This window comes from Coenobita brevimanus, chromosome 7 (genome assembly GCF_032717465.1).
Source record: "Coenobita brevimanus isolate Jiangsu-jjx chromosome 7, ASM3271746v2, whole genome shotgun sequence".
NCBI classification, from domain to species: Eukaryota; Metazoa; Arthropoda; class Malacostraca; order Decapoda; family Coenobitidae; genus Coenobita; species Coenobita brevimanus.
Window position 1 is genome coordinate 17,470,446 of NC_136960.1, and position 14,181 is coordinate 17,484,626.

A 14,181-nucleotide genomic window follows, 5' to 3' on the forward strand; every position below is an offset into this window, starting at 1 on the left:
TCAACCTATCTCACCCTGCTTTATCCTGCTTCACTCTGCCTCACCCTGGAGAGAGAACACGAGGTTTAACACTCCCTGAACACTTGTAAATAAACCTGACACAGAGGATCCCATGACCAGGCAACTCCACACAGCTAAACACATGAGAGAGAGAGAGAGAGAGAGAGAGAGAGAGAGAGAGAGAGAGAGACTTACATTAACACAACTGGAGAGACATGGGGACTCAACTTTAATCATCACCATCATCAGCATCATCCCGATTTTTATTCACATTGAAAGACGGAGTGAGATAGGATTCATACCGAGAGAGAGAGAGAGAGAGAGAGAGAGAGAGAGAGAGAGAGAGAGAGAATCTATTTCTGGTAAGTGTGTGCGTGAGAGCTACTCTGTGTGTGTGTGTGTGTGTGTGTGTGTGAATTTAACACTGTAAAAAACATATTTAAAGAAGAGACTGAAGCATCATTAAACTTAGGAAAAGGGAAAGAATTTATTACACACTTGAAGCTGGAGGTACTAAATGAATTAAACAGATAGGCAAGCAGACAACACAGCCCGAAGACAGACTGGTAGGTAGGTAGGAAGGTAGGTGGGTAGGTAGGTAGGTAGGTATGTTGGTGGGTAGGTAGTTAGGTAGGCAAATGGAGGCTGGAAAGTAAACAGATGCCGACAGATAATCACCAGAAGTGTTCGAATGATAGGCAGATAAACCGAGAAAGGGATAGACAGGATGTTGGATTGATAGATAGATTAGATATGTAGAAAGATAAATAGATACATACATACAGACAAACAGACAGATAAAGACAATAATAAACCGATAAACAGACGAATGGAAAGACATACTGACTGAAACACGCACAAAGAGTTACACAGATAGACAGAAGGATACAAATACACCCAATACACTACAAACATATAATTACCTATTGGTCAGCAAAATACTCAACCCCTTTTCAACGATGGCCAGCACTGTATTTCACTCTGGCTGCCTCAAAGCGATTAACAGCAATGGTTAACACATCATCCCGCCGATCTGCGTGTGCTCTAATTCTGAGTACCAATCCAGCCATGACGGACGTGTAAACTGGGTCACGGTAGTATGGCCTTTCATTTGCTTGTCTATTTTCACAAATAATCAGTTTATAGTACTGATTTACAAGGTGTCGAGTAATTTTCCTTTCATCTTTCCTTTGCTTGTCAGGGTTGGCAAAAAAAACAACAACACAATTTGAAAAAGACCAACCCACCGTTTTTTTTCGTATTTTTTCCAAAATAACCCGAAAAAAAAAAAAAAAAACAGGCAAAGGTGGGCAAACACAATAATGTTCATGCCTAATTATGGACAGCCCAGTTAAATCATAATTTTACACAATGAGTTGAATGAGGGGGATGATCATGTTTTGACGTGTTGTCTGTCACCCCTGGGCTGCCTGCTACACCGTAAAACATGTTTCAATATGAGAGCACACCTTATGAGTTGACAGAAACATCAGTGCACACTACACAGTAGTAGGAGGACTCAGTTCCTTTGATGCTATAACACAGTAGTAGGAGAAGGACTCATTTCCTTTGCTGCTACAACACAGTAGTAGGAGAAGGACTCATTTCCTTTGTTGCTACAACACAGTAGTAGGAGAAGGACTCATTTCCTTTCCTGCTACAACACAGTAGTAGGAGAAGGACTCATTTCCTTTGCTGCCACAACACAATAGTAGAAGCCTTGCTACTACAACTTCCTTTGCTGCTACAACACAGTAGTAAGGGAAGGACTCATTTCCTTTGCTGCTACAACTTTCTTTGGTAATTTTACACTTACATTTCCCATTCTTCTTATAAGTGAAAAATCACTCCCATAAGTGAATATAGACATCATCTTAACAGTAATAATAGCCTTGGGGTAACAAGTCTAAGTCTATCAAAATGTAGCAATGTTTATAATAAATTTCTTTAGATGACTAAGATTTGGTACTATGAGACAACCTAACCTGCCATAGGCCTAGCCTAAGTACTGATTATATAACACACTTACCCTAATCCTTACTAAGCAAAAACCATATCTATCAAAAACAAAATTACTGGTAATCCTAAAAGGTTACAAAATTAGCTAATGCTGGATATAAAGTTTACGTTCCCCGGATATTTGCCTGAGGAAATTTACCTTTAATTTAAACTACAATATTAAGATTTCTTTTCCTCAGTCTTAAGCACAGTTTTCCGTGTTTACATTAATTTGTGTTATGCTGAATTTTTGTGATTAAATACATTATTTGGAAAACAAAACAGTAAAGTGGGTAAAAGTGTGTGTGTAAGTCTTTTATTTTAATGGATTTTATTGAAAAAACCCAGGTGGGCAAAACCGGATCACTCACTTTGGTGCCAACCCTGTACCCTTGTTTCTGAAACTCAGTAGGATATTGTAGGGCCAAATATGAATTAAAAAAAAAATGCTATACCTAAATGGGTCAAACTCTCAGCCGTCACTTAGCTACAATTATTAGCCATGGATTAATTAAGACCTTTCCCCCCTGTAAGGTCAACAGGAATTTTAGCTCCGTGTTAGGTGAGAATTAGAACCACTTTCCTGGAAACCACTTTACTGGAAATTAGCCAGAAAATTACTCTCCAAAGTTTCTTAAAATCTTTCGGGACACATTATATAGGCATGCTGGCACACAGAAATATGGTCAACCTTCCACTTCTGTATTGTATCTGCCTAAATGCATAGCCGGATGTATGATGTAGTTGTGGGAATGCAGTTTAGCTGTTAAAAATTCTGTTGTGGCAAGATCAGAGTATTTGCAAGCTCACCAAGACCTGATCATCTCTAAGCTGCTGCCACTCTCTCAGGCAGTGATACAATACACACACATGTATCATTCAGCTCAGAACATCAGTAAACCATCGCCTACTGCGTTTTGTTTCAGAACATGGATGGATGGAGCAGGCGTAGGTGCTGAAACAAAACTCAGTAGGTGGTGGTTCCTTGATTTACTAAGATGAATGATATAGGTGTGTGTGTGTGTGTGTGTGTGTGTGTGTGTGTGTGTGTGTGTGTGTGTGTGTGTGTGTGTGTGTGTGTGTGTTTGCTTTACTTGTGCGTGTGTATGCTTGTACGTACCTATGTGTGTGCATCCTAACCGAAAGTGTACCTTTTGTTTCTTGCTTTCTCTATGTATGTATGTATGCATGTATGTATGAACCGTATGTATATCCCTGTGTGAAGTAACAGTTAGCTGCAAAAATAAGACAGCGTTGTATGCACGTACAGTACATAACGTAGTGAGTGTGTGTGTGTGTGTGTGTGTGTGTGTGTGTGTGTGTGTGTGTGTGTGTGTTGTAGTCAGGCTGGGTATATCCTAGGGTGTTAGTATTCGTCCAGCCTGACACAGACCATAATGTGTTTGGGAGAGGGCAGGAGGCGAGAGTGTTGTATGCCACAAGATAGTGATCTAAGAAAATGGGACTACTCTGGGTGAATCTCTATGTAGTTTTAGGGTGTATTTCTGTGTAATTTGTGGTATATTGTGGTATATTAACCCTAGATAGGTAAAGTTTTTTTTTTTTTGTTACTATATTAGGTAACGTGGGGTATGACGTAGCCCAAGGAAAAAAAATAAAACAAAAATACATCCGTTTGAGATATTTCAAAATGCTTCAATACACAAATAAATCAACCCATTATCTTTGAATAGGGTCAGAAAAAATAAAGTTTAAATGAAAAAAAAAAAAGTATTTTTTAAAGTTTTCAGAAAATGGTGAAATTATAGGTACACAAATTTTAAAAATAAATTTTGCAAAACTGAAAAGTAATATCGTGATTCCTTGGGTGGCTTGCGGTAGACTGATGTTGGGACCTTCTGTATACAAAAGGAGAAAGACAGCAAATTAAAATAAAAAAATCACATGAGGGCTAAACTGAGCAAAATCAGAGCCAGGTATAGCTATGACCCCATCATCCCCATGAAGAGCTTCACTAGGCAGCAAGGTAATGAGACGGACAGGTATGTAGACCTTATGTTAATATTTTTAAAAATTAAATTTCGGGGACTGGGGTCTCTGATGCCCCACATTACCAATCTAGGGTTAAGCGTATTTCTGTGTAATTCGTGGTATAAAAAGTGGATCTCTGTGTAATTCGTGGTATGTAAGAGTATTTTCCAGGTGTATACGTGTTTTTGGTCTATTTATTTTAGAGAATGGTACAAGGATATTCGCTCAGATGGAGGACTGCGCTGGGTGTATCGGTGTATTTATGGTGTACTTCTGTGTAATTCATGGTATATGTGTATTTTTGGGCGTGTGTGTTTCTCGACCATTTAGTGAGTGTGGTACAAGGAGATTCACCCAGACTGGGGGTTGCATTGGGCGTATCTCTATAACTGGGTGTATTCTTGTGTATTCTAGACATATATGTGTATTTTCGATGTGTATGAGTGTTTTCAGTCGCTGTAGATGATGTCTCATAAGAAAAGTCTCTAAGATGGGGATTATGGTGAAACTACGTGTATATTTTAGTGTGTGTGTGTGTGTGTGTGTGTGTGTGTGTGTGTGTGTGTGTGTGTGTGTGTGTGTCTTTACTGAGGTGTATGTTTTATTTTCGACGTCAATTTAAGTGTGTCTTGTCTCTGTAGACGTGTCATAATGAAATTAAGAGGAGGACCTCCCCGGGTGTATCTCAGTGTATTTCGGAGTGTATACAGTAGGTGTATGTTTCAGATGTATATGTGTACTGAGGATCGGGAATGGGGCTTGAATGTAAATGAAGTACATCAGGGTAATTATTACAGGCGGGGAAATGGGCTCTGCTGTAACTATCATGTGTGTGTGTGTGTGTGTGTGTGTGTGTGTGTGTGTGTGTGTGTGTGTGTGTGTGTGTGTGTGTGTGCGTTTTCTTTACTTGTGCATGTGTTTGCTTGAACGTACCTATGTGCGTGCTTCCTAATTGAAAGTGTACCTTTTGTTTCTTGCTCTTTCTGTGTATGTATGTATGCATGTATGTATGAACTGTATGTATATCCCTGTGTAAAGTAACATTTAGCTGTAAAAATAAGACTGCGTTGTATGCACGTACAGTACATAAGGGAGTGTGTGTGTGTGTGTGTGTGTGTGTGTGTGTGTGTGTGTGTGTGTGTGTGTGTGTGTGTGTACTGTGAAGCGCGTCTGTGTTTGAGGAATGCATGCTTGTGCTTCAGGGCACATCAGTGTCGCGTGGGATTGGCAAATATCATTCTGCTTGTCATCTCTACTACACAGGCACTAATTTCAAGAAGATCCACACATACTGATTTTTTTTTCTGTCTCTCTCTCTCTCTCTTATATATATATATATATATATATATATATATATATATATATATATATATATATGGAGTGAAGTGGTTAAATCCTTTAGTGCAATTATACATGAGCAAAACAGAGTGTATGCGGCTTTCATGGATTTGGAGAAAGCATATGACAGGGTGGATAGACAAGGATTGTGGAAAGTGTTAAGAATATATGGAGTAGATGGGAAGTTGTTGAATGCTGTGAAGAGTATGTATGATGGTGCTAAGGCTGCAGTGCGTGTGGATGGTGAACTAAGTGAATTTTTCTCTTTGAAAGTTGGTTTGAAACAGGGATGTGTCATGTCTCCATGGTTGTTCAATCTGTACATGGATGGGGTAATAAAAGAGGTACAAGGTAGGGTAGTGGATGTTGGAGTGGCCCTGGTGAGAGAGGATAGTGTTTGGAAACTCCCTGTACTGTTGTTTGCAGATGATACTGTGTTGTTGAGTGAAGATGAAGGGGAGCTGCAAGGCTTGGTGGATGAGTTTGAGAGAGTGTGTAAGAAACGGAACCTAAAGGTGAATGTAGGGAAGAGTAAAGTGATGGTCTTTGAGAGAGGTGAAGTCAGTGAATGTATAGCGAGGTTGGATGGTGAGGAATTGGAAAATGTGAGTACGTTTAAGTATTTGGGTAGTGTGATGAGTAAGGATGGAGGTTTGGAGGGTGAAGTGCTTGAAAGGGTACAGCAGGGAAGAAAGGTTGCTGGTTCCTTGAAAGCAGTGATAAGAAACAGGGAAGTGAGCATGGAAGTAAAAAAGTTACTACATGACAGTATTGTGATACCAACTCTAACGTACGGAAGTGAAGCTTGGACGTTGTTGGAAGGACACAAGTCAAGAGTGAGAGCAGTGGAAATGAGTTATTTAAGAGGAGCTTGTGGAGTCACGTGGAGAGACAGGCTGACGAATGAGGATATAAAGGAGCGTTGTGGTGTTGATGTGGATGTGATAGGAAGCGTTGTGAGGAACACACTGAGGTGGTTTGGCCATGTGGAGAGGATGGAGGGTGAAAGACTGACGAAGAGAGTGTATGTGAGTGAGGTGGAGGGTGGAAGAGGGAGGGGGAGACCGAGGATGAGATGGAGGGATGGGGTGGAGAGGTATATGAGAGAGGGGGGTGTGAGTTGGGAGCAGGGCAGTGAAATGGCGGGGGACAGGGCGACTTGGAGGCGATTTGTTTGTGGCCACCCCAAACGGGATTGAGGCGTCTGGCAATAGATAGATAGATAGAAAACAGAGTGCAATGGACACAGCGCTGGACCAAAACATAAGTAATGTTGGTTAGGAAGTGAAGATTTTAATCCCTTTCAACCTACACCCCATCCTTAGGTGGAAAAGAGGTCAAGGATGATGGTGAAACCTTCAGTACAATGAGTGCAAGAGGAAAATCAAGAGTGCATTGGGCACAGAGCTGGATCAGGATGTGAAAGAGGCCTCACTAATCATGTAAGTTAGGTAGTGAAGATTTTTATCCCTTTAAACTTTCAGTTTCATTGAGTACTTGAAAAAAAAAAATTAGAATGCATTAGCCTCAGAGCTGGACCAGTACCATACTGTACATGAAGATGCTGCTAACTGATAGATTGAATGGTTGACTAGGGCATCTACTCATAGCAACATTGCATAAATGGTCTTCATTGCCAGATAACAGTAGGCTTAGTTGTGTGGGTTGTGAAGCTTTTTATCCCTCTAAGCTTTTCAATATTAGGAGTACGTGAACAAAAATACAAATTAATTGGATAGAGGACTGTTTTTGGGGGTGGCATAGGGAGCTTCATATCACCTCTCCATAGCAGTTTATATGGACCAATACATCTTAACATTGTTTTTTCACATGGACATAGTTCTTCTCAGTAACATATGAGAAGATAGTGTGGTGTAGTTTGCAGAATATCTCACTATAGAAGAGGTGTTACAAAATATCCCTCGCCGTTTTTATACAAGAAGTATACCACATATACCGCATATTGATTGATTAAGGCATCTACTTGGGACAGCATAACATCGGAGGCCATTGTGGCTAAATAACTGTAATGATATGGATTGAGAGGTGAAGATTTTATTTCTTTGTCATTCAGTATGAATGTATACCACTTCACTTTATCTTTGCTCTGTAGACAGTATTTAGTTAGCAGACTTTTCAAATTATGACGTTTGGTATAGTTCCTGAATAACACAAGGAGTCTCCTCAAAGTTGAAAAAAGTTGTCTAGCTGAAGGAGTTAACTCATTCAGTATGGTGACATCTTTTTTGTAATGGATTCTTGATGCTACCAGATCATTTTATTCTGTTTAGAGCCTTTGTAGAAAAGACATCATGAAGGTCATATATAACCCCTCCAGTGCTGAATAAAATTGCCTGAAGGTAGCAATAATAAAATAAAACTTCACATTGCATCTCAGCGGCCTCGTGTTATGTTATTTGTGTAAAGCACATTGATATTAAAAACCCAGGATGACCCGCAAATAGAGCTGTAGATGCGTGAGGCAGTAGGTAGCAGGCTTAAGTTGATAGGAGAAGGACACATCAAAGATGTGGAGTAAACACCTAATTTATCAAATTAAGAACGTGAGCACTCTTCTGTCTCATATTGGTGCTGTACCTTTGTAAATACAGTCAACCAAAAAAGTATCGACCATCATACCACACATATCATCCTGAGGCATGGACAAAGCATTGTGGTATATGGGGCACCCTGTAATAAGTACAAATATTGCCCTTGGATATTATTATAATTGATATCACATAAACCGTCACATACTGGATGATGTATTTTTTGATGTATTATGCTAATAGATTCATGTGCATCTGCAAAACTCACTCATTTTCACAACCATTCATCCCCAGGTGTGTGATACTTTTTTGGTTGATTGTACGGCAGTGAAAAAATTAGGGAAGCTTGTAAACTATTTAATGTTCTGAGGTTTAAATATGGTACCATATTTATAAATCTACTTTGGCTACCTTTTCAACCAAGTCACTTACCTTCCCCCATCCGTATTATTATTATTATTATTTTTTCCTTCCATCCTCTTCTGTCTTTCTTTCCTTCATTCTTTTCTCGTACTTCTGCCTACGGGTGACTTTACACTCCCTTTTCTGTCTTTCTTTGTTTCAGTCTTTCCGCATCCTTCTGCCTGTGGGTGACTCTACACTGTGTGACAAGTCAATTGGTTTCCTGTACACCAGAAACCATTTACTACGCCGGGTGGTAACCATAAAACCAAATTTCGGCACCTGGTGGTTAAGTGGGTAATTAAGGCCCTCCAATCGGATTGAACCGGCGAAGGTTTATATCCGAGGGATGGTTGGGGTTTATTGCTCACGTATTGCCACTCAGAGATGAGTGAGGCTGGTCACTCTCATCTTAAATGTCAGGCCCAACTTGCCTAGCCCCGGGTTCCTACGCTCCTCATGGGGTGACATAGGATTGGATAATGGATATATATATATATATATATATATATATATATATATATATATATATATATATATATATAAATATATATATATATAGATATATATATATATATATATATAGATAGATAGATATATGGAGCCTCTGTGGTACAGTGGTAAAACGTGCGTTTTCGTACACTGAAGAACGAGGGTTTGCGCCCTGCCAGGGTAATAAACTTTGGGAGCGTTCTTCTGGCCACGTACTGCATTGGCGGACAGCAGAGGTGCTGTGGCTGAACCAATGTCGCATACTATAGTGTATGCTTGCACCCAGTCGGCTTGCGCGGGCCGATTGCACTTGGTTCACAGACTACACACACACCCAAAGCCACTCCAACACTACAATACACTTACAAGCACTTCTCACCCTACATACAATCTCTACCAGACAGCCTAAGCCACTTGGTAGAGATACATTGGCTGTATCGTCCCCGCTTCAGTTGGGATAGGCCGGTCCTGCAGTGGACACTCAAACGGCTGATGAGATGATACGTATACAGTATATATATATATATATATATATATTGTTACATAGCCTATGATTTCATCATCCTTTGTGTAATTTTAACGCACAGTTGCTGCATGTTTGATCACGAGCGTGTTCTGCCTCAGTCCCCCCCTTCTACCGTTATAGTAGAGTAAGTCGTTCTCTCTGTTATTCAGAGCGGGATTGTCAACTCTTTGTCCCCATGGCTTCATTTGCGCGTCCTTCTTACAAGTTGTATCAAGCTCTGCTGGCCCCTATATAATGAGCTCAGTCTCTGCATCATTGCCACTTAGATCTGCTCCTCATTTTGTTCACATCTCTGTCCTCCCCTGTACAGATATTATTATTGTGAGTGCTCAAGAAATCTCCAAACATCTAGCAGCTGTGTGTAATTTCAGTATAACTGTTGTATTTTTTCTTGTACTGTGTAGCATAAGGTTAATTCTTAGGCCTAGTGAGGTTTTTAATTAATGTTGGGTTTTATGTCAGTCATTTTAGATAATAGTTTGTATCTGTAATAATTTATCTTGCATTAACTGAGCATTACCTGGTGTATTTTCATTTTATCAGGGCTGACTTAGATAAATTTACTCTTGCTAATTTCGTGTTAATAGAGGCTATTGCAGTTAACCATATATTTAACCTGTTTATTTGCCATTACAGTATCCTTATGAGTTCTGAATGTTTTGTTGTTAGTTTGAGCATTAAACTTTAACTTGTAATTTTACCTAACTCTTTTGTTTTGAACCTGGAACTTTACGGGACAGTAGTGACTCTTAGTATTCTCACTTAAAGTGTACGTTATCTTTCTCTGTTCCGTAACAATATATATATATATATATATATATATATATATATATATATATATATATATATATTTGAGAGAGAGCCATATGTACTGTACTGTACAGCAATTACCAAAGGAATACTTGATAGGCAACCTCCATCGACTATACGAATACGGCATGTCTATCTATCTATCCATCTATCTATCTATCTGTCAGTCTATCTGCCTATCTCTTACCAAACACCTTACTCCCAAAAGAGGGGGCCACAAACGATTCGCCTCCATGTCACCCTGTCTTTTGGCATCAGACTGCCGTCTCTCCAACACAAACCTCCTTTTCCATACATCTGTCCTCTCCACTCCTCCATCTCACTCTAGGTCTCCCCCACCCCTTCCCCATCCATCGCACTAACAGAACTCTACTGTAAAAGTCGCGGCGCACGACTCTGAGGTTGTCATTATCGTACCCTGGCAACGTACCATTCAAAAGTGCGTCCGATTTGTTATCATATTATACACAAATTATAGTATTATGCACGAATATATTGTAGACGAATATTATTATACACGATCATATTATACACGAATCACATGTGTCTCATATTATACACAAAATCAAACGCACTTTTGAATGGTAGGTTGCCAGGGCACGATAATAACAACCTCAGAGTCGCGCGCCGCGATTATAGTCAGTCCCTCATTCTCCACTTCCTTCAGTGATGATTTTTCCTGTGTAAAAATACAGGTTCTCTCTTCACTTCCTTCAGGCTCCTCTCTCCTCTAGGTCACACCCCCTTTTCCTCCCTTTCCCTCCATCTCACGCTTGGATCTCCCCCACCCTCTTCCCCTGTCCACCTCTTTCACACACACTCTACTAGTCAGTCTCTCAATCTTTACTTTCACCAGGCTGCTCTCTCTCTCTCTCTCTCTCTCTCTCTCTCTCAGGTCGCAGCCCCTTTTCCATACTCCTTTCCTCTCCATCCCCCCATCTCACTCTCGGTCTTCCCCTCCTCAGGTCCACGTCACTCACACACACTCTCCTAGTCAGTCTCTCATTCTCCACTTCCACCAGGCTGCCCTTCCTCCAACTCACACACCCCTTCTTCCATACCCCTTTCCTCCTCATCCCCCTCTCACACTCTCGGTCTCCCCTTCTCTCTCACCCTATCCATCTCACTAACACACACTCTCCTAGTCAGTCTCTCATTCTTCATTTCCACCAGGCTGCCCTTCCTCCAACTCACACCATTTCTTCCATCCATCTTTCCTCCTCATCCTTTCATCTCACTCTCAGTCTCCCCCTCACCCTCACCCTATCCATCTCATTCACACGCTCTGTCCTAGTCAGTCTCTCATTCTCCACTTACAGACACGAAATATATAAGCAAAATCAAACAAGGTTTCAGTAAAGCTCGCTCCCTGTCTTATGAATTTACTGCCAGTTCCTCCGACGTGTTATAAGGCAGGAGATAATGGTAAAAAATAGGCAATTACTTATCTCTACTCTGGTCAGGCTTTTAGTGCGGGTTTTAAGTTAGGGGTTAATGAGGAAGGTTTGGATGCGTGGCGGAGACGATATATCTTATAGTGAAAAGAATATTGGCGAATGGGAAGGATGCCCTGAGGTTTATACATATAGTAGTTAGCTAAGATGGTTACTAGTTCCCCCTCATCGTTGGAATAACTCTAGTAATGTATTCTATTTATCCTGGTACCAATTAACCCTGTCATTCTTGGATCAAGTTAAGGACTCATCGTTTCGTCGGTTAAGAAAACTTTCTAACACATTTTCCTAAGTGATTTACTTTGGTAAGTAGTAACAGAAGTTAGTTAGCATGGTTACTAGCCCTCTCAGCCCTCTCATCGTTGGAATAACTCTGGTAATTTGCTCTGTTTATACTGATACTAATTAGTTCTTACATTCGTGGATCAAGTCAAAGTCCCGTATTCTAGTTGGTTATGGAAGCTCCATGACACCTTTTCTAAAGCGATTTACTTTGCTTATTGCACCGCACTCTCCTCTTCAGTGTTATAAAATTCATTACAGTATTGTTATACTCTGTATAAATAACGTACAGCTGGATATTAATCACCCATATCCAAAAATAAATCACCAAGGAAGAGGTGCTTGGGAGCTACCTAACCCGACGGGATTAAGAGCTTAGTAATCTGTTCAATCAAAGACCAAACGAGTTTTATTCACCTAAAGGTGAGTCATGGAATTCAGAGAGAGAGAGAGAGAGAGAGAGAGAGAGACGGAGCATACTCTGTTTTAACTACCATCTCTCCATCGAATGCTGAGCTGTAACAATAGACTAACACTGATTTACGATGGTAGTCACGAAGATGTGCTATGTAGAGGCAGTAGAACCATGTCATTGTCATAATCTTTAATTGAGCTACGGGAAATAAAGTGCATCATCATCATCATCATCATCTAATCAAAAGGAAGAAAATCTGTTCCATGTTAAAGTGAACAAACTAAGGATACGTGGGGTGTAGAATATATTGTAATAGGTTAGGGATACTGTCTTGACAAGTGGGGTGGAAGAGGAGGTGCAGTATTAACAGAATTAAAAGTACCTTATCCATTATTAAAGTGCGTCTGGGTGTTCGATAGGGACGCCTTCCTGGGGTGACACCGATTCAGCTTGGTGGATCAACTGTCTGTCTATACAAATGCCCCTCAGTTCCCTTTTTATCATCTAAAAGGAGGAGGATGGACTGCAAAAAGAACAGCTGCAGGCAGGAGTCTAATGGATTTACGTGTCACATGATCCTGGAGTCACAACAACAACAACAAAAGAATATAAAACAATAGCAGAAGCAAAATAAAAACAATTGCAAACACAGCACCAAGAATGCGTTTGTTCTAACCTGACGTAGATCCCTAAACTTTTCCAGCCCTACTGACGGCCAAGATCCGTATTCTCGTCGGGTAAGGAAGTTCCCTAACACCTCTTTCTTACTGACTTATTTTTGGATAAGGCTGGTTAATAACTGTTTGTACGCTATTTATGGATAGTAAGGCAGTATCTTAAAGATTTATGTAACACAGAAAGGAAAGAAAGATGTAATAAGCAAAATATATCGTCAAGGAAAATGTGTTACGGTTGCTTCCTTAACCAACGGGCCCAAGTGTTTCCAGATTCATGTTATGGGATTGGCCCAGTTCCATCAGACGAAAACAGACTGAATAAGGTATCTATCCTCTTCACTTTAACGCTCTCAGGCTTTTCTAAATCACTCTAAGTTGAATTAAATCGTCTGGTGTCAACTGGTAGACAATTTTAAAGTTAACCCGGCCACTAGAGGGTTATTGCTACCACTAATAACATTCAGGGAAAGAAAACCGTCCGGTATAAGCTAAAATACAATGCTAGAGTTGTGCCTGCCATGAAAGGGTTAAATAGGAAATTAGGATGCGTGGCGTGGAAGGCTGTATCTTACTGAAGAAACTCTAGGTAAACGAGAAGGAAGCAAAGGGTTGTTTCCTTTATAACTATAGTTCTTTCAGCTTAACTTGGCCCAGAGTTTCGTCCTTTTACAGTTTATTTCACGTAGCTCAGTGGCAGAATAAGTTAATGTTATGGCTCTACATCCTCTTCATTGCACTTCTTCCTGACTAGCATCATATACTAGTGTTACGGTAATTTGTTCTTACAACTGGGCATTCAAGATGGGTAGATGACAATTTTAGGCCAAGCTGATGAGAGAAGAGTGTAGTATCTATAACTCTACTTTATCCCTCTCACGATCGGAAGAAGTCTAGTATTCCACTCCTGCTACCGCCAATCTATTTTAATTAAGATGGGAGTCAGTAGTTGGAGCCTAAATGAGTTACCACTATTATGGTCTCTCTCTCTCTCTCTCTCTCTCTCTCTCTCTCTCTCTCTCTCTCTCACCATTACTCGAGAGAGAGAGAGAGAGAGAGAGAGAGAGAGAGAGAGAGAGAGAGAGAGAGAGAGAGAGAGAGAGAGAGAACACCCCTTGCATAATTCATGGCAAGTTTTCTGTAGTAGAAATGCAAATACTGCCAAGCATTAGGGCCAGTCGGGTTATAATAATAAATTGACTCCACGGACGACAACTGATGCACCATTATATATGATACTGGCGTGTGT